The sequence below is a fragment of the Buteo buteo genome, chromosome 2, assembly GCF_964188355.1.
Source record: "Buteo buteo chromosome 2, bButBut1.hap1.1, whole genome shotgun sequence".
In the NCBI taxonomy this organism is placed as follows: Eukaryota; Metazoa; Chordata; class Aves; order Accipitriformes; family Accipitridae; genus Buteo; species Buteo buteo.
The window spans coordinates 65969484-65993863 of NC_134172.1; the positions used below are offsets into that span (position 1 = coordinate 65969484).

The 24380-nt window shown below is 38.4% G+C and overlaps 1 protein-coding gene across 4 annotated transcripts in view; it reads left to right on the forward strand.

Annotated features, from left to right (window-relative positions):
• PTPRT (protein tyrosine phosphatase receptor type T) overlaps positions 1–24380 on the forward strand; it is a 488778-nt gene that overhangs the window by 207545 nt on the left and 256853 nt on the right. The gene's annotated exons all lie outside the window — the stretch shown is intronic.

Here is a 24380-nt window from a genome sequence, read left to right on the forward strand (position 1 = left end):
TTTTCTGTGAAAATGGAGGGCTGCTGTAGAAACGAGATCACTTTTGTCCACTGTATTACTTTCTGCCAACTTACTCTGTCATTTGATGATCAGTATACTGATGCATTTACGATGCCTTAAATACAGTGTTGCGTGGTGCAGATATTCAGACTACACAGATCATGAAGAGAGTGGTCCTGTTAGATGCCAAGTGCTTTTAATTCCCACTTGGTGATCTTGTGTTTTGTTCAAATCTGGAGGAATTAATTCATGATTAAAAAGGAATTGAGTTGCCAAGAGTAGCGTTATCTAGTATTGTATCGTAGCTAAATAGAGGGAAGGCAATCTTCTGGAGCAACCAAATATAAGAATATGCTAAGTTGAATAGGTGCCTGACACTTTCATATTCATTGATATAAGAAGGGAAAAATAGAAGAATTAGTTATAAACATGAATGGATGGATGTCCATTAGGGAGATATGTTGATAGATTCATTGCTGGATTACTCAGGCAGACACCTAGCAAGAATAAATTTTAGGAGAGTATTGTTAAGGGAAGGTACACTCCTCTGCTCCTTGCTCCTGTTTAGTAAGCAGGTAAGGTTAAGTGGTTCATCTGAGGTTAGTTTGATACAGCACAGTGTCACACTGGGATTGCATGGATGAGTGCTTCCAAACAGTCTGACTAATTTTAGTGTGGATAATAGCAAATTTGTAATGCATGCACACAGGCTGAAATGAAAGCAAATTGGAATTGTTTAATTCTGAAGAGATGTTTATTGAATTGCAATAATGTACTTGGGTATACATTAAATTAGTCTGTAATTGAAGTTTTGCTCAATTGATAGTCCTGCCCCTAAACCCACTAAATCCAAGCTGTAATACTCTGCTTCTGACGTGCCTTCTCTTGATCAGTTGAACATAAAATCATAGGGGATTTCTTCAACAAAGGTTAAGGTTTAAAAGTGTATCTGTATATCTTTTTAATGTAAAGATCCGTTTGCTTCCCTATGCATAAGTTTTTTAATTGTAGTATTGAGAAAGGAAAGAGTAATTTACATTTCTCAATATCGAATGATAATATTTGGTAGATACAGAGAGAGAGGTTTTGCTTTGAGATACGTTTACTTCTTCTACACCCTAAGCTGGAACAATAGATAACTATTTTGGCAAATTAAATGAGCAATGAAATTAAACATGCACCACCTACTGCCACCCCTCCCCCTGCAAAAGTCCTCCCCTTATTGTCTGTGTGGACATATTTACTAGGAACAGTGTATTATTGTAAAGTAATTACTGGAAATCTTATACAAAAGATCATAACTTTATTAATTTTGAATTATTACAGTATATTCAGTGGCAGGAGATACCTTTGCAGTACTGTGAAAATGCTTTTCTGTAGAAGCTATTTGCTGTATATGCTAATACTTTTCTGTCTTCTGACTCTGTTGCAAGGCTTGTGTAAATGACAATACATTTATTCTTCTCTTTGCACTCTAGAATCATAATAGTCAAGCCAGAGAAACCTATCATTTTCATCTGTACACCTTACTGTCTTTTGGTGCTCCAGTGGAAATAGCTCTTCTCTATTTCTTATCCCTTGCTGTTGCACATATAGTAATTTAATACAATTTTGTACAGGGCAGTTTTAAAAAAAACCCAGAGATTCTATGTCTTGCTATACTGCTCACATATGAATGGAATGCTTGTTGTCTGTAATTTTCTTTTAAGTAAAAGCTGCGTGGCAGTTACTGATATTCTGAACTAAATGTAGGTTTTGCTTGAGTAAAGATTGTTTAAAATACTGTGGAAATTGGCTGGAATCTTATCATTTAAGGTCTGTATTAATGATAGTGTCCTTCCAGGACACCTGTCACATTATGTAAGGTTGTGAATAACATTTTAAACTCTGTGTATGTGTGTATATGGACATTTGTTTGCAATTGTATTTTTTTCCTGATCCCTTTCAGATATTCTGGATGCCTAAATGAATTACTCAATACATGGTGGGAATCCACAGAGAGCTGATAAAGAGGGAATATTACAGCATCTATAACCTATTTTTCATGAGCCAATTTTTCTGAGCTTTTCACTCTCCAGGAAGTCCCTCAAAATTATTTTGTTGCTACCTGATGCAAATTCTTTTAAGGCTCATGGCATTTTCTCAGGGTCTGTTCTGCTACTACAGGGGTAGGAGTGCTCAACAGAGTCCCTCTACAGACCTCCAAGGTTATGTTTTAGATCTCTTCAGTTTTGTCTTAGTTGATTTTCAAAGTGTTTGGTTAGTCAACATGGATGAAAAACAGTCTGTCTCTTAACTGAGTGGCTTTCCATCATCCCTGTGATATTTGGAACAGGTTGTCTGTTATCAGTCACTCTTTTCTTGAGGTTTTTAGACGCGAGAAGCTGATGCTTTCAGTGGCACCAGAGGGACAGGTGGGGGGGGAGGGGGTCAGAGTTGCTTACTATTTTTTGTCTAGGTCTTTTCTGGTATGATGCTTGTCGCTGTAATTGCACTGTCTGTTTATTAACTTACCAGGTACACAGAAGGAAACTGCTCTAGTGATCTGAGTCTTTTCCTGATAAGTAGACATAAGTTTTTAAAAAAATCCATATACACAAACACCAAACAAAAAACCACAACAAAAAAACACCCTGTCAGATTATCAGAGTTGAGATACTCGAGTGTGAGAAGCATGCTAAATAATTAGAAATTTAAATAAATATATATATTTAAGCTTCTCCAGTATTAAATATGCTGTGCAAATTCCAGATTCACATTTATAAGGCAGACTCATCAAGGAAAACCTCTACGTGTATTTTGACTGTCTCAGTGTTTATTATTTGAGCTGTGTCCAGAATAGTTTCAGTTAATTATGAAACGGCAGGAGTCCTATTAGGAGACAAAGTTTTCTGGAGCTTAAAAGTAGTAAGAAATAAAAACATCTCTATTCTACAGCTGAGCCTGATCTTGGTGTGGAGCTGGCCCTAGAAATGTCCCTCTAGGCCCTCCATAGGTTTCCTTGAATAAAACAAGTGCACGTGTTACACATATACTCTGAAGTAGAGCTTGTTCTTGGGATGAAAATATAATTGTCTTCAACGTAATTGTTTAGGATGCTCACAAACTCCAAAGTCTTTCACTTTGTATAAAGCAATTACTAAGAGAAGTGGTACATATGAAAAAGATTCTGTGAAGTTTTTGTTTGTTGGTTTATTTTTTTTAATTTATTTTCATCCCTCATGCATGGATAGTTCTATACCACAGGATATTCATGCCAAATGTACTCATTAAAACTAGCATAATATCCTTGCCATCATGGCGTAAAATAACTACTGTTTCTGTGGTTGTCTTAAAGTCCCCATATTTGGCTCAGGAGATTGGGGGCGTTGATATGAAAAGTAGACACTCTACTGCAACTATCCTCTTTTGCCATCAGAGTGTCTGAAAGACTGAGTCCACTGCCTCCCTTGGAACCATTTAGGAAATAAGCTCAGCTGTGGTATATGTGGGTCTTAGATTTTACTGTTAAAAAAGTATTTTTTTTTTTCTAGTATGCATTAATGAGTTCAGACAGGAATTTTCATGCCTTCCAGCTACTTATCAGACTCATCCAGATCACAGAAGTTGCTGGGTAGGTTTGAATTCATCTGCCTGAGTAATGCACATTAATCAAGGTCCTCGAAGTTATCACCTTGTGAACAGGAGAAAGTCTCTTCCTGATGCTACCAACACTATCAGTACAACCGTGATAATGAGGGTTTCCCTCAGGCTGAGTGCTATCTCTTCCTCTATTTTTTCCAGTTTACACAAATAGATTCAGTTTGTGGAATTTACATGTACTGTACCATCAGAAGTTAAGTATAGATTTGATAAAGCATGTAATGATATTGCTCTTTTGAACGCTACGCCGGTACAGAATGGGTTTTGTGTGTATGTGCATGCAAACCTTTTATGAAGGTTATGCTGCCTTTGAAATTACTGAACAAGGGAGAATGGCTTCATGATTGTAGGGTGTCTGAAAAAGCCACTTACATTCCTTTATTTCTTTGCAGTCACAGTAGTGTAGGGAATGTAATACTCCCTTCCTTGGTGTTCACATCTGGCTGATAATCACTTGAATTTGGTTTTGCTCTGTTTAATCGTCTAGTTCGGTGTAGTTCAGTAGCAGTTGCTTTAACTCAGTTTTAATCATTAGGTGGGCATGTGGTGAGAAAAGGGGAGGCAAAGGGACTACAAACACTCATTCACTCCCACCAAGAGCTTTAATTCCACTTTCTCTTCTTTCAGTCCAACTTAATATTTTTTTGTGAAGTGGATGGGAGAGATATGAAATCAAAGCCATTGTTTCATAGAAATTAGCAGTTAGTATGAACCATATGTGCTCTTTCAAAAGGAAACATTTCCTTCTCCTTCTGTTTAACCTCCAAAATAGAACTGGGAAATGAAGCCATTTCCTTGAGAACTGATTAAAGTATATTTTATATACAGGATCCAATCTTCAGAGTTGCTCCGAGTGCTACACAGATGTGCAGTCATGTTCCAGCATGTGCATTCCTTGTTTCTCATGTTTACATTAGTCAACAGGTATAAATTAGAATAAGCATATCCAGAAAGAATACAAAACTACAGCTGGGGTACAAGAAAAGTTCATGAACTCATGGTGTATTGACAATTCAATCTATGTTTTTTCCCAACCTTTTGCATCTCTTTCTTCAGTAGACTTTCTGTTTCTGTGTAAATGTTATTTATTGGTATGTATTCCAGTAAACCATACCTACCTATTAACCTCCTATTTTAGAGAAAGCCCCCAACAAACAGTGCAGCTGGTGGAAGCAAGGATACTGGCAAAACACAAATGAATGTGTTTCAGCCTACCTAGGATTACACTTATGTTTGAAAAGTATGGACAAGGTAATTTCACATGTTTCATGCTGCCTTACATCTTGCAGAAAGATAGTAGTAATGTGACTTCCTAGTATATTGCTGCTGGTTGTAAAGACTGTTAACTATTTACTCAGGTTCTTGGGTTTTCAATGCTGGAGGCTTCCATTGTGCTGTATCATCCATTTGTCAGTCTACAGTCTTGCAACTACCAGTTCTCATTTATTTTTAAAAGGGAGGAGTAGCAGTTACTTGGCCAGTATTACTTTTCCTCCCTATTAGCTTTCTAGCATGCTTGTCAAAGTGTAGTCAAAATACAGAATTAATGCTTTATATCACTTTTTCTCCAACCTATGCTGCTGTTCCTAGTAGGGTGTGTTCCTGCTAGATTATGCCTATAGTTTACATCACGTAGTCTGAACTTTCAGCCTTTTCAGTTTCTAGTTAAAATTATCAAGAAGGTTTAAGGCAACTCCACAGAAATTAATTCAGGACTGTTGATACTCAGAAAAGAGCATCAAATGCTAAGGACATATCCCAAATGCCTTTGCTAACTGGAAACTTTCTTGCAGTGGATAAGTTGGTAACTCAGACCACCAGACGTGTGCCATTGTAAAATGTATCTGGCAGCTTTTCATTGTTCTTTGATTCTTTTTAATGTACAAATTTTCATGCAAGTTGATTGCTAATGATGCTCATGTGGCATTACAATTCAAAATTACACTTTTTTTTTGTTTATGTCTTAGCTAAAAGATTTAGCAGAAAAGATGAGTCACATTCCCTGTTAACTCTCTTCTGCTCATCTTTCTTCTGCCTGTTTAATTGTAGGGAAGTTATTAATGGGCTTCTGGAAAATAGAATCTAAAGCTGTTCTTAATTTACCCACCCTGTGATTACAATCCTATTAAATGCTTTTAATTCAAGAGAAGTCCCTTAAAGTATCATCTGTCACCATACTTGAATGTTGGTGAAGAGTCTGATATGATTTAGGCATGCTTGGACACTTGTAGGATATAATTGTTGGGTATGAGCTGTTATCTCAGCAGGAAAGATATCCTTTTCACATAAAAATATTAATACTGTTGCAGTGGAAAAAAACCCCAACCTAAAAAAGTAATGCTTTACTTAATATGAAATGGTATGAAAGGATGATTATTAATGTGAGAACCTTTAAGAATAAAACAGCAAAACAAAGAGTGTGTTTACGATATAGTGAGACCTATAGATCCCATCTGTATAGGAGAAACAATTAATTTCCAATGAAGGGAGTAGACTGTGTGTAGATGCAAATGCCTCAGACCAATGTGATTATTGGAACTTTTAAAAATTTTGTGGTGCTAGACACAGTGTAAAGAAGCATAGTTACTTTTCTCTTTCAGAAATGGAGTAGTTACTGCAGCTAATAGGCTTTCTGCAAAGGTATTGTATTTGTTGTAGGATGACTGAACTAAGTAGTTCAAAATCACCTGTGGAAGGGATAATTTCTGTCCTGAGCAAAGTGCTAATGAATTCCCCAGCTATCTTTGCCTTGATTTAAGCTTTACTCTTTGTTGGCAGCATACTGTGAATCTGCTTAGTGCATGGTTGGGTTTGTTAGGATCTGTGAAATGTGTGCCCAGCTTTTATATTTATTTTTGTTGTTTAAAAAAAAAATTGCACAGCAAGATATAGAACAGTTAAAAGCAATGTGTTGGTTCCCAGTGATCTGTGCTAAAGACCACCCTACCTTCATTTATTTTAGTTAGCTTTTTTCCCTTTGTACATCTTGAACCATCTTTGATTGTGTTGAGGTCTAACCCTTTCTTAAATAATCTTTCTTCATGTGCGTACTCAGCCTTCTTACAGACTTCCAGGTCTGCATGTTACACACACACTTCTACCTACTTTTCTTTTGAGCATACTTGTTAAACTACTCTGCTGGGTTTGCAGGTTATAATCCTAAGTAAAGACGATTGCAAGTTTTGCAGGAAAGAATGATGGAGCCTTGTAAAACACTGAATGGTTGAGCTCAGAGCTAAGGACATTAGCATTATGGCAGCTCCAGAATCTTTTTAGCTTCAAAGTTAGGAGTTGACAAGTCTTCCGAAGCCTGTTAGTGGTGCTGAACGGAGGTCACTCAGCAAGCTTGTGTTAGGTATTCAGATGAATGGGATTTTTAAAGTTTGCATAGCATTTATCTCTAGAACGATGGAGCTGAATTGCTTTGCTTTCAAAGCCAGTATAACTGAACTCCAGGGAGAAGCTGGGCGTTGGTATGTTTGCATTTGTCATATCTGAATGAAGAGATTAAAGAGCATATTTCTGTGTTAAGGAAGGAATGATCACTTTGAAGTTAGTTCCGCATTCAACTGTGAGATTATTTGAGGCAAGAAAATAGCCAAAATTGCGGTTTTGAATTGAGATTTTGCAGTCATCCTCCTTCTCTACTCAATTGAAGAATGCTTCAGTTTTCTGAGCAAATAATTTCCCAGCATCCATTCTAGCTGTAAGATGATGAAATACACTTCTCATAGAATCGCCACCATAAAATCTGTTGTGCTGTTTTTCAGCTATGATCTGATGTGATAACCTTCTGCCCTGTTAAATACCACCACTTGTTCCCCTCTTTAACTGGTGCTGGGGCACTGGTCAGATCACATCCTCGCTGTTACCCCTGTCCTTCTGTGACTTTTAAAGAATGCTTTAGATCTAAGGGCAGAAATCTGCTGAGCAGCAGTTAAATAGGGTGGTGATTACAGCAAGCCTTGCCACTATTTTAATCATTAGCCTATCAATTTGAGAAGAAAAAACCCCAAAATATGACATTTCCTAGCTCTCTACAGTCCATATTGCCTGCTGAACAGCTACGCTATAACACCTTCAAGGTGGACCTTGTAAAACTCTGGCTTAGCTTCTTCATAGACCTCTCCTAGTATTGCTGATTTTTCTAACTTTCCTTTTATCATATTATGAATGATTTCAACTGCAGCATTGTGCTGTGCTGCACAAATATGTAAAAATCCCTCTCTGAAGAAGTTATTACAGTCTTTCTTCTTTTTTTAACCAGCTTTCTCTCCAGTGCTTCTCTTGCCTCTCTCTCTTTCTCAGCAGGAAACTTTCCATCAGTACTTGTTTGTATGTGAGGAAGATGCAAATAGCTGCAAGACTTAGGCTATCTCTCTTTGGATCCTATAAATCAGTCTTTGCATATGCTTTACTGTCCTATTTATTAGCCTGCAGCTAATACTGAATTACATGACAGACTACAACTTACAAACTGTTTGTTCCCTCAGCAGGATACGCACAAATTAAAATGAACAGGTTTGGATTGCTTACTTCCTTAATTTTCTATTTTCTTTCCTTCATATTGTGGCAAATCCTTCTTTTGTTGCTGCTGCTGCTTGTGAGTTTTTGGCTGACCCTTGTGAACGCTGCGGACCATGTCCTATTGCCTTTTAATCAGCAGTACGCTATTATTCAGTCTTCCGACCCAGGTTGCTCAGTAAATAGTGATTTGTCAGTATTTTTCCGGGATTTTGAGGTTGAAACTCTAAGTATCAGCACTTCTGTGCTTGCTCTTACATTGTTTTCTACCATCTCCCTTCTACTTAACCATACCTTTTACATACCTTTGGCCTACTTGATGAGTCTTGGAAATAATTTACTTTTGTTTGCCTTGTGTCAAGAATATGGTACTTTAGGGATGATCAAGAATTTTGGTACGTTGGTTTTGTTGCTTATTGGTTAGGCCATTCAGAGCATGCATCAATCACTTTGCTTGTGGAAAGTTGTATGATTATTGTTGTAGTTACAAACCCTTATGCTCTTAAGAACTGAAATCTTGTGTAGCATTCGCTACATATCAAGGTGCCACGCTTAGATCACTGGTTGACCCGGACCAGGGAAAGGGACAGATAACACACACAGTGTGAGCGCCAACTTCCGCCTTTTATTGCGCAGTTAATTCCTTTTATACTAACAAGGGGAGGTGGGGTTACAGGTATATCACAAGGCTGTGACTAACCCTCTAACTTTCCGTGACATCACGAGATCTTCCGAACGCCGACCCCTACAATCTTGTAGTGGACAAGCATTTTGTATAAATTTCTGTATATCTAACTATAAGAAGTCCTAAGTGTAATATTTTTTCAATAATTTCTTTTTCAGGATTTAAAATGAGGGAATGTTCACTTGATGCCAATATTAAATTAGGTATTGAAAGCTCTTAGAGCATAAGTCTTGATTTTGTAAATGGCCTCTGACAATTGAGTGCTCACTCTATTTTCTACTGCCTACTAAGAAAGGACAGGACTACATTAAAAAAACTATGGATCAGGTGATACATGTTGAAGGTAGACAAGGCTTAAACTCCACTATCTAGAATTGAGTTGCACACTGACAGTAATTAGGAAAAATATATTCTTTGTCTCCAAGATTTAACCTTTTCACCATGTGCATGGTCCTCTTCAAAGCTCTGACAATTGGATATAATTTAGAATTAGTTAACACTGCATTTAGTCAAGGAGTCTGAGGAAACTCATTCTGTTACAGAATTATCCTCAATTTCACCATAATTCCTTTTTATGTCATCTTCTTGGAATCACAGTACTGTTATAGTCTTTGCAGTAGGATTATTGGTATTTCCTGAGCAAAAAGGAAATTTTAATACTCTTCATTATAGCTGTGATAGTTTCAGTAGGAATTAGACTATTCTCTCTTCCAAGATTTACTTTGAAATTAGAGGATCTGAATTTTATGCATGCCTCAGCCCCAGGTGTAGCACTTCTATACTCATAAGGAAGTTTTATTGTTTTTCATATATCTTATCTCACTTATGGATGTAATGACAGAAGGAAAAAATGTTTAATCTAATTTGACCTTTTGCAATATGCAACCTATAAAATTTACAAGTCATTCTTGCATCATGTGCAATACCATATGAATAAAGCAGAATAGTTTTAAAAAGAGATTGATCATGATTAAAAGTTTTTAAATTATAGAAAATCTCAATAGCTTTAGGTAAGCTCTTTACTTAATTATCTTCACTGCTTAGTGTCTATACCTTATTGCAGTCAAAAGTTTCCAGCTTTTGCATCTAACAGTCATATCTTAAGTCTTCCTGCTAAATATGGTAAATCTTGAGGTATTAAATGTTTTGTTGTTGTGTAGGAACTTGTACTGACCATGACCTTGGCTTTGTTTGGTTAACTTATGTAAGTGTCTTAAGTATCTTTGCAAGGTCCCTTGTTCTGTTGAAGTGCTGCTGTCAGTTCTGGGGAAAGTTTCTCAGACTGGATTTTCACATATATTTGTGAAACTTTCTCTTTTGTTTCTGCAATGAATACACTTAGTTACGATATTTGTTCTCTTGCTTGCTATGGAATAGCAACAATTTAAGCACATAGATTCTGTGTGCCCCCTCCCCCCCCAGTTCTAACACAAGCCTTTTCAGCAGTGATAAAGAAAGGAACTATAAACACGTACTACATGCTTAAGAAAACATACTTTTTCTGCACAGAATGTTTCAGATTGTTTCATGTGACAGGAGATGGTCATTGCCTATGTGATGAACTTCTGGACTCAATAGAGTAACAAATAATAAATGTATTAATAAGAAAGTGTACAGGATGCCTTAAGGAATGTCTGATGGAGATTTGATGGAAGCTGTTGGTTTTTGGTTCAGGTGTGGTAAAACTTAACATTACTTCTTTTATCAGACAGCCTTTTGGTGTCAGTCACAAACAGAAAAAAGAAATGTCTTGAACCCCCCCCCCAAAGGCATTTCTGTGTCACAGAAAAGCTTTCATAACTGGGACATGGGCGTATTTTTGTGTGTGCACTTGCACCAGATTTCTAACACTGCCTGTGTATCATGGAAGCTGAATTTGTTCTATAGTATCAAGATGTGTTCACTGGCATGTTAGATTTTGGATATTTTGAAGGAATATGGGGCTTTTGCACACCTCCTGTCCCTAGCCTTTGGATCAATGCATGAGTGCCCTGGGAACCGTGTGCTGTTTTATCAGCATTGAACTGGCTAGCAAAAATGTGAGCAAAGGGATAAATAAAATATTGTCTGTGGCCTTCTTGCTCTGGCAGCTATGAAGTCCATCACTGTCATCTTTGTTTCTCAGCTCCATAGCATGTCCTATGGAGATCAGTACCTCATCTAGGAGGTAAATTTTCCAGATTTTTAGCTGGATTTTAGCAAAAGTTTTTCAGAATTCCTTGTGTTTCTCTCTGTATTTATGTGCTTTAACCCTGAAAGGAATAAAGTATTTTGTGAGCATTGGCAACCAGTCTGTCATCAGCAACTAGGTGAACTGGTAGTGTGGCCATAATGGAAAATGAAATGCATATGCTTCTGTAATAAATGAAACTCAGATCTTGTTTGGTGCTGGCTCTTCCACCTTTTTCCTTTTTTTGCAGGAGTATTGTGTGGTAGTTTCAGTCTTCCCCAGTTTTTCACAGGCTCTGGAATGCTTTTTGTGGAAATACCAAGACCTATCACCCATCATTAACAACTATCAGTGAACAGCTTACCATGCAGCATATTGGAATTTCTAGCATTTATTACTGCCTCAAAATGCATTTTGTGAGAAAAGAGAAAGAATTGGTCTTTCAGTGTAATACATAGAGTCATAGAATGGTTTGGATTGGAAGGGACCTTAAAGATCATCTAGTTCCAACCCCCCTGCCATGGGCAGGGACACCTTCCACTAGACCAGGTTGCTCCAAGCCCCATCTGACCTGGCCTCGAACACTTCCACAGATGGGGCACGCACAGCCTCTCTGGGCAACCTGTTCCACTGCCTCACCGCCCTCATAGTCAAGAACTTCTTCCTTACATCTAATCTAGATCTGCCTTCTTTCAGTTTAAAGCCATTACCCCTTGTCCTATTACTACACGCCCTTGTAAAAAGTCATACTTTGGAGTCTCTCATAGGGAGCAACCTAAATCAAGACATATGTTTCAAGTCTGAGCTTTAAACTGAAAATAAGCACATATAAAGCCCAGGAGAGGTGAAAGATGGAAGGAGTGTTGTGATTCATGGGGTATTCTGAAACTCTACATATAATAAAAACCAAAAATAAAAAGATAACTGTTGAGTGTTAAAGAAAGATTCACCTAGTTTTTATATAAATTAACAGGTTAGCAGACACTTCTGGTGTGTCTGTGTGTTACATCGATGACTATAGTTTATTGGGGTGGTAATAATACTATTTGTTGCCCTTAGTATGGGAGGTGAGGTGGGATTTTTGGCACAAATCCTAAAGTTTGCTTCAGCCAACGTTTGAGGTTATTTTAGGTGGAAAGGGAGAGGGAGGGTTCCCAGCCAGAGTAGTACCTTCCTGGTTATCACAGACGTTGTAAGGAGGTCTGCATTGACTGAATGGTCAGACTAATGGAATAAAGGTAGTATGATTATGTTCACCTGTCTAAACCAATGCCAGGGGTTGACTGACCACAAGCATGTAGGAAAATCTTAATTAAGGTTCACAGTAAGCTTAAAGGGCTTCTGTTGTTGACTACCGTGACATGTAAGATAGGCAGGATCCAGCCTTGGGTTAGTCTTGGAAAACTTTGGGTTTATATGAACAGCTAAGATGATTCTTGCTCACTATAACAGTTAATGGCTAGATTTTTTTACATCTAAAACATACTGGTGCTTAGCAAAAGTTCTGTTTTTATCAATTATTTTTGCTGCTCAAATCTCAGTAGGTCAGCAGCCTTAGCTGTTTTTTTTTCTTTCAAGTTTGACTTGAAAATTTCAGATAAGTAGACCTACAACCTGACCTTAATGTGAGGCTTTTTTTTGTGGTTTACAATACTACTGGCTGTTAGTTGAGATAGAACCTCCCTAGCCATTATAACTAGAAGATAGTCAAATGGAGTGAAACTGGTGGGCAAAGAACTGAACATATGTATTTACTTGAAAAATACAACTTAGTGCTCACTATCCAAGCTGGCTTGTCTAGTGAATGGCTTGAATTCTCCGTGGAAACAGCATATGAATTGGCATATGCACAACGTGGAATGTCTGTGACCTCTAAAGGCATACAAAACACTCCAGAATATTTTTATATGATGTACTCATATGATTTGCTTAACTCTATAAAGTCTAACCAACCTCAGTACCATCTTTATTCAGTGACAGCTGAACATTCTTTAGGAGCCTGCACCTAACTCCTGGGCTTTTTGGGGTGGGGGTTGTTCCTGAGTTTTGGCAGAGGGTTGTATCTCTGCCTCAAAAGCACTGCAGCAGCAAGGAACAGCAGTGTTTCTCTGAGATGTCAGCAGGAGAAAGTAAATAGTGTTGAGGCAAGGACATCAGCAATGGACTAGCTTCTTACCTGAGAAAGGGCTTCCACAATGACACTGCCAGGAACTACAGGAAAGCAAATTCTCCTACTCAAAGCATGATCTGAAGATTACTTGAGAGCATGAAGAAATACCCTTCTAAAGTTTAGTACTGTGCAGTTGGTGAGGTACTTTAGATGAAAATTATTTCAAGTGGCTTGTGTACACTAAATTAGCAACCTCCAGTATTTACTGCATTCACTGGTACATGCTGTACTACCTGCTTGAAAAAATAAAAAAGGGAGGTTTCTGTCCTAGGTAAAATCATTGTACATCTTTGTGTCAGTTCTTACATTTTTATATGCACCCGTTACTTCTCTTTCTCATTAGCTGCTCTCTAGGGCAGCAATTCAAGTGACAGGCCATAATGTTATCCACTTATCAACACTTATCTGTCCACATCAAAATGTTTTGCTGCAGGTGAGGTGATAGTTTTCCTTACACCAATCAAAATTTTGTCAGTAAGATCAGACAAATGGCCCTCTGGTTTCTGCAACATATGTTTATCCTGTTTCCAATCCGAACAAAGAAAAATACAGTAGGTAATTCTGGTAGAAGTGAATGGAGAAAATAACTAATAATTGGCCAGTAAGACATCTGAGTTGCTAGGGTTACTCCAAAATAGTAAGAGGTTTATTTATAATTACAGCAGTGCAGTTCCTTGTATGAGGACTGCACTACTGATACCCATTGCTTTATATGTGTTTTTGTAAAAGGCAAAAGAGGAAAGCCAGTTTCTTAAAAAAAAAAAAAAAAAAAAAATTTTACAGAAAATGTCACTTTTTAAAGTTTTGTTTCTCTATTAAACCAGAATTGCTTGGGCATTGTTAAGCAGAATTTTGTGTCAGACACATACAAGTTACAGTCTCTAATGTGTTCTTTCTCTTACCATTTGTGTTTATTTAACAAACTAATGTTCCAGGCAACTATCACAAATTAAGAATAAAAAGTTCAGCTTGTTGCTGGATATGTGAGATACTGTGTTTATATCCATGGGGAGCAATGAGTCAACTTTTATGATCAAACTATGATTCAGAAGTGCTTTGCGACAAAATGTATTTGAGTAACAAAAAATTGTAACAAACTCCAAAACTGTATTTGTACAAAGCGCAAAAGAATCTTACTTGCAGCACAACTTTTGATCACCTCCGTATGTACTTCTTGTCCCATTGACCTTTGCAGACTCCATCATGATTTGCTCATCTTTGAAGTTCCTTTTAGGGAAAAAGTCACCTATAGTTGCCAAATCTGGACTATGTGGTATACAGATTGGCCAGTGGAGCTATACGCTTGTAAAGGAACAGAACACTTAGCAGAGCTAAGTGTTTTCCCCAGGTATTACCTACTGGTTATTCAAAAAAGGGATGTAATTCTTAGAGACCTAGACAGCTTTTTGTTTGTTTGTTTTTAACTGTATTTTTTCGATACTTAGCATTCCCTATCTGGCCTGGGTAGTAGCTCTGATTACAGATATTCAAACGTTGCTTCAATGTCACAGTAGTTTATGCACCACTTGTCAAGAACTTCCTGTGCTTTAAGGCTTCTTAAAGGAAAAAGTCATTCTACATGCAGAGTAGAGAATCAAATTGGGTATTGCTAGACCTTTGTAAATAGATGGAGGCAGGAGACAAACTCAAAGGCAGTAATTCTGGTGGTGTTTGTAATTCTTGGAAGTTTTCAAACAGAAGTTTGGTTGTCAGTTGACAATACATGGCATCCAGTCTTCCAGAGCTGAGTACCTAAACTTTAAGCAGACCAGATCTTAATCTTGAGAAATTCAAAGGCATCTGCTTTTCTGAGTTAACCATACAAGTGACTGAGGGACTTGCTCTCTGAGGCCATTTGATTAGACCACTAAAATGAATGCTCAAAATAGGCGTACTAGATATCACTTAATGTGTATATTATTTCTTATTATTTCTAAAGTGGCTGTAGCTGTATGCCATGGTAAGCTTAAAATAGTCTATGTAGTTAGGACAGTCGATGTAGTCATCCAGGAGCTACAAGTGTAGGTACAGATCTTGCTATGCACCGTATCACATGTGTGAAAGCAAGCATTTACTCTACTGCAAATCTAAGTCTGTATTTGTTAACGTTTGTGAAAAACTGAACCCAGGGGACATAACATGATATCTAACTAAATGACTGTGCTTGGGGCCCTGAGGCTAATGGCATAAAATGTGGCAGTGCATTATGATCACTTACCTGAAATAATACCTCAAACAATTTATATGTTAAATGAGTTGTCACATATCTTGGTAGGGTCTGCAGCCTGCTTATCATTATAGATGTTATATTCCTGTTTGGAACCATCACTTGGAGAGAAAAAAAAAAAGTATTCAGTAAAACCCCACTGGGTTCAATTTTCAGGAAAATTAACAAATGCAAACTTAATTATAGTAATAAAATTGTGAAGGATGCATGAAATACATGTGCAGGAAGAAAAGGAAAACAAAACTTTGTAGGGATGTGCATTTGTATCCTTAGGTCTTAACAAGCATGCTGTTCGAATCTATGCATGTTGCTCTGTGATCCTAGAAGTTAATCCAGTGTAGCAAGTGTACACATTGACTTTTTGTTTTAATACACTGCATAGGCACGCCCTGCCCATGAGAGTAAGAAAATTCCCTTTTGCATTTAGTTATATGTGGTTCATTTGCACTTGGCATTGTTTTGGGATGAGACCTAGATGGATGTCGGAGGACTTGATTAGAGCTTTTCAAACTTAGTTGACAGTGGTCAACTTCCACCATCTCTGGGAGTGGCAGTTATCCCTAGCTCTGTGCAGGGCTATCTATGCACTTAAATCCACTCCTCCTTGCATTCTTTTGCACATCCATCAGAACCAGAGCTTTCCACATTACTTATCTTCCCACTATATCTCTCCTCTTTTGCCCAGTTCTTCCTGCTTCACTCTGGTCCTATTTCTATATCTTGACCAGGAGACAGGTCTCTAAAGTGCATTCTGGAGTAAATGGATGAGACTTGGAGCTGGGAGTCCTTGATGCTCATGGGAAGTAATTACTCTGTTTGGATCTTTGTTTAGTCACATGATGAACTGTATGAAGGAAAAATAAGTTCTTCTTCTGTTCCCAGCCACAACTCTGGTAAAAGTAAGCCATTATATTTTTACTTGAATCAGTTCTATCACACAGTTTCTGTGGAGTGGGAGAGCTAAAAGGAGACATTTGCTAGATGAATATTGCATCTTGTTGAAGTCACTGTATTGTCAAGCCACAGGCTAATACTACTGGCCTGAAAGAAAGTTTGAATTCACCAGTTTTTCCAAGTGAAAGGCAGGCAGACCATTAGCACAGTGCCTGCGATATCCTAAGTTCACACCAGTTATAGCCAATTAGTATTTTACTTATCATTTGAAAAAGGGATTTCAAATTTAATTAGTCGACAACAGCCTTTCCTGTTCTTTAAAGGCAGCCTTAGGGAGTGCTGGTTTTACACAGGTTAAAGCTAGTTCATTTTTAATACGGTCAGTCTGAATGTCATAACAAGATTTATTTTGGTACAAGACACTTTACTGTTGAATGGTTAAAAAGAAAGAAACTTCTTGAAAACAGCTTTTTCTTTGTGAATTTTTGGAGGAAAAGAAACTCCAGTAAATATCACTGCCATCTGTTTCACATAGGAAATTTTGGGCTGTGAATGTCCTTGCAAAAGCTGAAAAGCCTGTATGGATTTTTTTAGTGCTTAAAAATGAGTGATTTTAGAATTTTTGTTCAATTTTTCGTTGATTTCATTGCATTGAACCAGATGTTGGTTTTTTCCCTAAAAGCCCGCACCAAATCAGTGTGCATGTGTGATACATGCTTTGAGAAAATACCTGGCTAGCAAATTTTGAGAGCATGATATAGATATTTGAAGATGCAGTGTCTCACACATTTCTTAACACTTAAGTAAGTATGGAAATAGCTGCTAACCTGCTATACTATCTATGATGAATTAGCTTATTTGTCCAAACAGATTTTCTATGTATAATGCACATTTTTGCATCTGTCCACTCCCTTCCCTAGTGTATTCACTGCAGAAGTAAAAACAACTTTGATTCCAGAAAATCTTTTACTCTCTGAGGTAGTTTTCATCACTGTTACGTACCACATGAATGGAGCAAAAGCTGTGTATCGACTAGAACAAGTAAAACTTCTGCATTGGTTGGAAACTGCAGATATAATCATGAATACTTTTATGTATCTGGAAACAGCATGTTCCTCTAAAAGCTTGCTAATTTTATTTTAAATAGGGAACATAAATATCTGACTCATCTCATACGTCTGCTGTTCTTCTATAGCAAATGCCTTCGCTTCAGTATTCAAGGCATCCAACAATACTTATTCACATGCCACTTGTCTTTTTAATAACTAAATAAGGATTTCTGAATAAGTACCAATAAATAAATTAGTACAGAGCATAAACATCTTTTGTATTATTCCTGATAAAGAAATACCCTGTATTTCCACTCCCCGATTCAACCCTTTCTTTTATTGATAAATCTCTTCTGAGGAGTCTGTGCTAGCAGATCTACTCGACCTCTCTAATATTCTGTACCAGACCGACATGTAGCACTTCTTCGGAAAAGGATTTTAGTTCTTATTCTATGTGGTGGATTAAATAAGCGTCACTGAGTTTCTGAGTACCTTCCAGGAATTTCCTCTGAGTGAACCTTAAATATTCCGTGTGTCTCTCAAGAACTGCAGTTCCTTTTGGGTGCCATAGTTGCTAGATTTGGACCCCAATTCTCCCAGCTGGAGCCTACTAGTAGCAGCATTTGGCACCATGGTTAATCTTCCATTTGTATTCATGGTGCATCTCCAGGCATTGTTGCTCTGAGCAGCACCCGTTGGCTCTCTGAAAGCCTTGGACAAAGTGTTCCGCATTGTTCCCTCTACGGTTCCTCTGATTTGGCTCCTTGATCTCGTTCCTTTATTTGTTTCTTTTCACCAGTTGTCTCCTAAAGTCTGTTGCTGTCTTTCTTGAACTTCCTCCCCCTTGTTAATGTGAAGAACTTGCTTGTGGGTGGTCCTGAGTTCCCAGTGGTTTTACAGTAGATGAGGCCTATTAAGCAACTGATGAACAAATAAAGCCATTTAGCTTGGATTAGGGTAGTGAAGATTTGCTCATCCTCTGAACTTCATTGCTGGGGACAATAAGGCTGGCAGCATCTGTAGACCCTGCCGAAGCCTGTGGTTGTATTCCTAAGCCTGCTCTCTGAGCTAGGTCGTACCTTGGCTCTGATTTCTCATCTTCCACCTGCTAAGACGAAAGACCCTAATGCTATCCTTTGGGCAAGATTGCCCACACTTTGGTCGCTATGGTTGTGCTTAATGTCATCAACCTGTCTGGCTGTGTGTTCCTGGTGGTCCCGTCGTATTAATTCATACTTGGGGTCTGATGAGTTTGTAAATATATACAGAAAGCCATCATTTTTGATTAAAGCTTATATATGTCATTATTTAATGTGTATGAAAAAATGAAATTTTGGGTACCATCTTGCTGTTACATAATTTTACCTAAGCATTATTGTCTGGGTGTGTTAATAAGGAAAGCACCTGGGTATGGAATAGTTTTGTCTCTTATCCCTGTGGCAATGCAATTAGTGCATCTCTGCTGGCCACTGACTTTGAATCATGTGTGGTTATAGTGCTTTTATTCACAAGCTGTCACTATTACTCTCTAATCTATCTAGTTCACAGGCAAATAAAGTATGCCATCTTTCAGGATTGCATTATAGAATGGAAATAAAAGAAAAAAGATTTAGTAAAAAAGTAATGCCTAAACAGTAGCCTTATTCTTCAGGGAGAAAATAAAATACCTGCTGACAGCTCTTACCTTAATGATGTTCTTGCTTCTGTCAAAACATCAGACGCCCCATCATTTCCATTGGCATTTGCAAGACTCTTTAAAGAGATGCATAGGAAAGCAGAGTGTTTTAAAGGTTGCTTTTTTTTAGTTGGAATCCCTTTCCATAGCCACTGTTTTACTTGAAAAGGATTTTTTTTTCCATCTGTCCCTTCTGAGATTGATTAGAGAAGGGTTTAGGAGCAAGAGGAAGTGAAGGGTAGATAAGATGTAAAATTTACCCAAGTCACAAGTTTCTCTCCTGTAACGTAATTAACCTGTGGGAACTGCTGCTACCCCATATCATTGTAATGATTACAAAAAGAGATATTTGTAACCTAGACAAGCTAGCAATGGGGAGCTGGGATACCCTGCTAATCCTAGCCACTCCAGTGTCTTTGCGTGTATTTGCAAGTTACTGGAATTCCTCCTTTGTAGAGGTGTAAGGTGGAGTGGAGGAGGTAGCAATGTCCACTTGGAGATAAATATAATTTTTCCAACATTCAGGATCAGTTCTAGCCTCTTCCCTGCAGGTTCTGGTGCTCTTTACAGGTACCGCTGCCCCCTTCCTAGGTGCACATATCTGTTCCAGCATTTACAGAACAGCACTGCACATTGCAGTGTGGACACCAGTACTCAGCCCTGTGGCAATTCTGATGTCTTGGAAAGCTTGCATGAGGGTGAGCTGCAATCTATGCTGTAAAATGAGTTGGTTCTCCTCAAATACTGTAAAATCTAAGTCCACCTAATAAATATAGGAGGAGTGAGGGGTGATGTAATTGGGATTGGGGTGCTGAGCCAATCTGTTTGCCTGAGCTGTCGCTGCAAGTGAAGGAGGCTCATTGCCTATAGGGAAGGAAAGCCTCAGAAAGCCAGTAATTGGGAAGTTTGGGATCCTAAATTAATTCCGACTCACTGAGCCAGTCCATGAATTCAATTGTTAACTTTTCTCCTAAAACCCCTAAGTCAAAGTTTGTGCTTGAAAGTCTTAAGGTAAGGCAGAGCTCCAAGTCCTGCACCTACAGAGGAGTTAAAAAATGCAAAGAGTGCCATCACAGAGGGGATGGGTGGTCTGTGTGCTGCCACACTGGAGCAGGGACACTGCTCAGGAAAGAGAGCAGCAGAAGGAGACCAGTAAGCTCAGAGCATCAGGAAGAAGGCGTTACACACCAACCTCCTGTGCTGCCCATCTTCTCTCTGAATGAACATTGAGGGACTGAGCATAACCTGTGGCAAAAATGAGGGAAGTTGACACTGGAAAGGTGGTAAGAGAAGTTTCTGGATTAAACTGAGCACAAGGGGAAAGGAGAGGAAAGGTGTTTACTTAACTATCTGTGCAATTGTGTATGTTCTCCTTTTTTAACTCAACATTCCGAATCAGAAGTTTGCCTCAACTGGTAACAGATTAAGGAAAAAATCCCAAGCTGACACTGTTAGACAGTCTGTGACAGCAAGCCATCTTTTTGGCTTCCCTTGATTTTTATTTTTTTTTTTTCTCTATCACTGGTCTTGATGCTACCTGGAGAGAGTATTTTGCACAGAGGAGATTTATCTGCTCTGGTGTGGAGTCTTCCACAGACTGCACTGTGGATATCTGCTCCACCATGATACTCTGTGGGTTGCAGGTGGATGACCTGCTTCACCATGGTCGTCTTCACGGGCTGCAGGGGAATCTCTGCTCTGATGCCTGGAGCACGTCCTTTCCTTCCTCCTTCACTGACTTTGGGGTCTGCAGGATTGTTTCTCTCACATTTTTCACATTCCTCTCACACACAGCTGCTGCACAGTGGTTTTTGCCCTTTAAGTGTGTTATCACAGAGGCGTCACCAGTGTTATTGATGGACTCAGCTTTGAGCAGTGGTGGGTCCATCTTGGAGCTGGCTGAAACTGGCTCTGTCTGACATGGGGGCAGCTCCTGGTGTTTTCTCACAGAAGTCATTCCAGCAGCCCTTGCCATGTTAAACTAAATAGAACTACGTATGGGGCAATCACAAATCACAGTTAAGAGAAAACAGCATCCAATGTTTTCATAGCATAACAATTGCTTGTGGCTTGCTTGCTTTGGGGTATAAATTGCTCTAGTGAGTTCAGAGAAGATTCCCTCCCTTCTTCTATAGAAGTATCATCTAAATAGGAGGTATGGTTGTATCTATCTTTGAGAGTGCCAACAACTAGCCAATACCGGGGCAGGATACCATACTTGCTACGCTGCCAATCTGTGATAGCTGGATGTTTATACTTTGTGCCTGCTGCTGATGGAGAGGATGGCAGACTCAAATACATAGTATATTAAGTAGTAACAAGTTTTACTTCATATATTCTTTATCAGTAGCAAACACCCTAGGACACCGATCGTTTTTCCTCCATGTCCACTCAGAAGGCAGAGAGGGTGAAAATATAGAGAAATAAGCATCATGGAGCCTAAGCAGTGAAAACAAGAAAGTGATTCCCTGTCCAATTACCCTTTATCCACACAGTCGTTTGCAATCACTCTGGCTGTGTCATGCTGACTGGCAGGGAGATGTGGACAGGATAAGAATGAATCCATTGCAAATGGACAGCATTTTCTCTTTTGCAATGTACGTTAAGCAGTAAGTTGCTTCTCCCAAAGTTGCATCAGCTTCTTCTTTACTTGCAGTTTATTTACGTGTCCCATCAAGTATTCTGGTATTTATTTCATGTCTTGCTGTCTCTTACTGTTATCATGACAGAATTCAGGAACCGAAAACATTTAAAATAGATGTGCCATCAAAAGTAGATATATTTTAGCTGACACAGAGGATTCTAATTCTGATTTTGATTCATGTCACAGCTTGCACTGCTTCCCACAGGTGGTATTGCTTTTTTAATTACCTATCTCTTAGGACTTTCCTGAATCTATTCTGCAAAATTTTGGACTCTACTACTCCCCAAAATTAAGATGCTCTCAGTTTTCGTGTTTTATGGAAAGACCAAACTCTTAATGTAAAAATGATTTGCTTCTCTGTTCACGGGCAAGTTTTCTGCATTGCGGGGTCCATACAGAGATGTGGTAAACAAATAGTTTGTGACACCCTCAGTGGTGAAATAGGATACAATGCAAGACATATGACTCTGATTCACTGAAAGTTTTCACTTAAATTACTGCTTTATGAAAAGTGTTTTTCTCCTTTAACTGTTTCTTACTGTCTTCCTGTACCTTACTTTCTTGACCCAGTAGAGTAGAATTCAAATACAGGCAGCTCTACCTTCATTCTAAGGGGGCTTTTAAAGGAAGTAACAGATCATGGGAAATTATATTCTTCCTCATCTCTGCTCTTCAGAACAGATTTAGATTGCCTCATTACAAGTCCTATTTTCTTTACTTTGAGAAATTCCTTAGAAGCTTTGTTTTCCTTTTTATACCTCTACAGTGTGGAAGTTACCTTTCTGCTTTCTGGCTTTTTTCTGTGTTTTTAACAAGAAAAGTTAATAAGGCTGATATTTTAGAATGCGCAGACTTAGGAAATGTATTTGGGAGTCTACTCTAAATGTGGCAGGCTGTTTAAAACATAAGCCTTTCTAACGCTTTCCTTCTCATTGTTGTCATAGAGTAATTTTCAACAGCCCCTTAACTGCAAATTCTGCCAGATTTTGCAACACATCTAAAAGCTAAAGGTCTTGATCCCTCAGGCCAGTGCCTGTGAAAATATTTATGTAAAAAAGTGTTATCACCACAGCTTCAACAGCAGAACCTGTCTTACTATTAGACACCGAAAAGGAACTGTTGCTGCCATATCAAACACTTGCTGTTGCTGCTGCTCCTCACTGGTTCATCAACTGGGCATCTGTTTATCTTATTAAAGGAAATAAAAAAAAGCAGTCCTTTAAGCAATTACACTGTATGTAAGGGACACTGAACTCTGGCAAACAACCAGAAAAGATAACCCACTAAACAAGCTGGCCTTAAAACTGCATATTACAGGCATAAATCCTAGAGTGTTCCCATCAGTCCTTAATGCCACATGTAGAAAGACGGGAAAAAGCCATGTTCTTTGCCTTTGATGGGCCTGTGTAGTTCTTTATGGATGCACTGAAGGTTTGTACCAGGGCTTCCTTGTTTGGTGTTTGGAAGTGTCTTGTATGGTGAACACATTTGACGTTATGTAATGGTTATATAGGTGGATATGTGATGAGAAATGCCTAAACATGGGTCATGATATACTTGCCCCCAGATGTGAAGTGAGTGGGCAGACGGCAGCACAGAATCCCTAAGTCCCTTGGGAAAAGGGGGGAGAACATTTCCTATGGTCCCAAGAATGAATCCCTGTCCATTTTTGAGAGACTTCTAGGAAAAAGAGAATGGGATCATATGTTTAGTAGAGATGGGATGAATCATTTAGTAAGGCTGGATCCACTTGACTGTAAATTGGGCACATGGACGTGGATTAACTAGAAACTATAAAGACCAGGTAAGTAGGAATGGCAGAATATAGATCCTGCCTGTTGTATCTTTTTAGGCTAAAGCACATTGCAAATTTTACCACTGACAGTGTGTTTATGTGCATCACAGTGTATCATCCAATCCTGATGGTGGACAAAGAAGGGTTTGTGTGTTGCATATTTAGTTTGCAATTCTTAACTGTCCATGAGTGGCTTGTCATTTGAACACTCATAAATGATCATGATCACACTTTCCACTGCTATTTCCAATAAATGAAGCAATAGTAGTGTATCCTGTAAATCCTATAATACAGGTAATCGTGGGGTAGAGGTAATGAGAAGATATTTTTCCCAGTACAAACCATACCACAGTTCTTTAGCTTCTTTTATGTGTCAAATTATATCTGAATCTAGCCTAGATATTCCTGTATTCAACTGTTGTGTTTGTACATCCTTCATCTAGATTTTCAGTCTTCTATAGACAGGACTTGTTAAATCTGCCTTGAAATCGGCTCTGTATAGTAGAGCTGTGGCGCCTTAAGTGCTAGTTTGAGTCATTGCATTTACCTTCTGTATTACACTATTCTATAGTTAATTCTACTGAATGAGTTGTAACAACATTCTGAAAGATTTTTTTAACAAGGAACACAAGAATCCCAGGACTGCCAATTGTGTCCTCATCATATGCAGCTACTAGGCATTTTTTCTTGTTTACATATAACAAAATGGTGCCTTTAGATTTATTTCACTACTACTTGTGAGATGTGTATGCTATTATTATCCACATATATTACTTTTCATTGAAAAATCTTGTATGTAAACGCAGCTGAGTTTAATGTCCAGGCACTCTGAACAATGAAGAATGAATAATTCTGCTTAAGCTGACATCTGATTGGGACATCTTTCTCTCTTAATTCCAATGAAT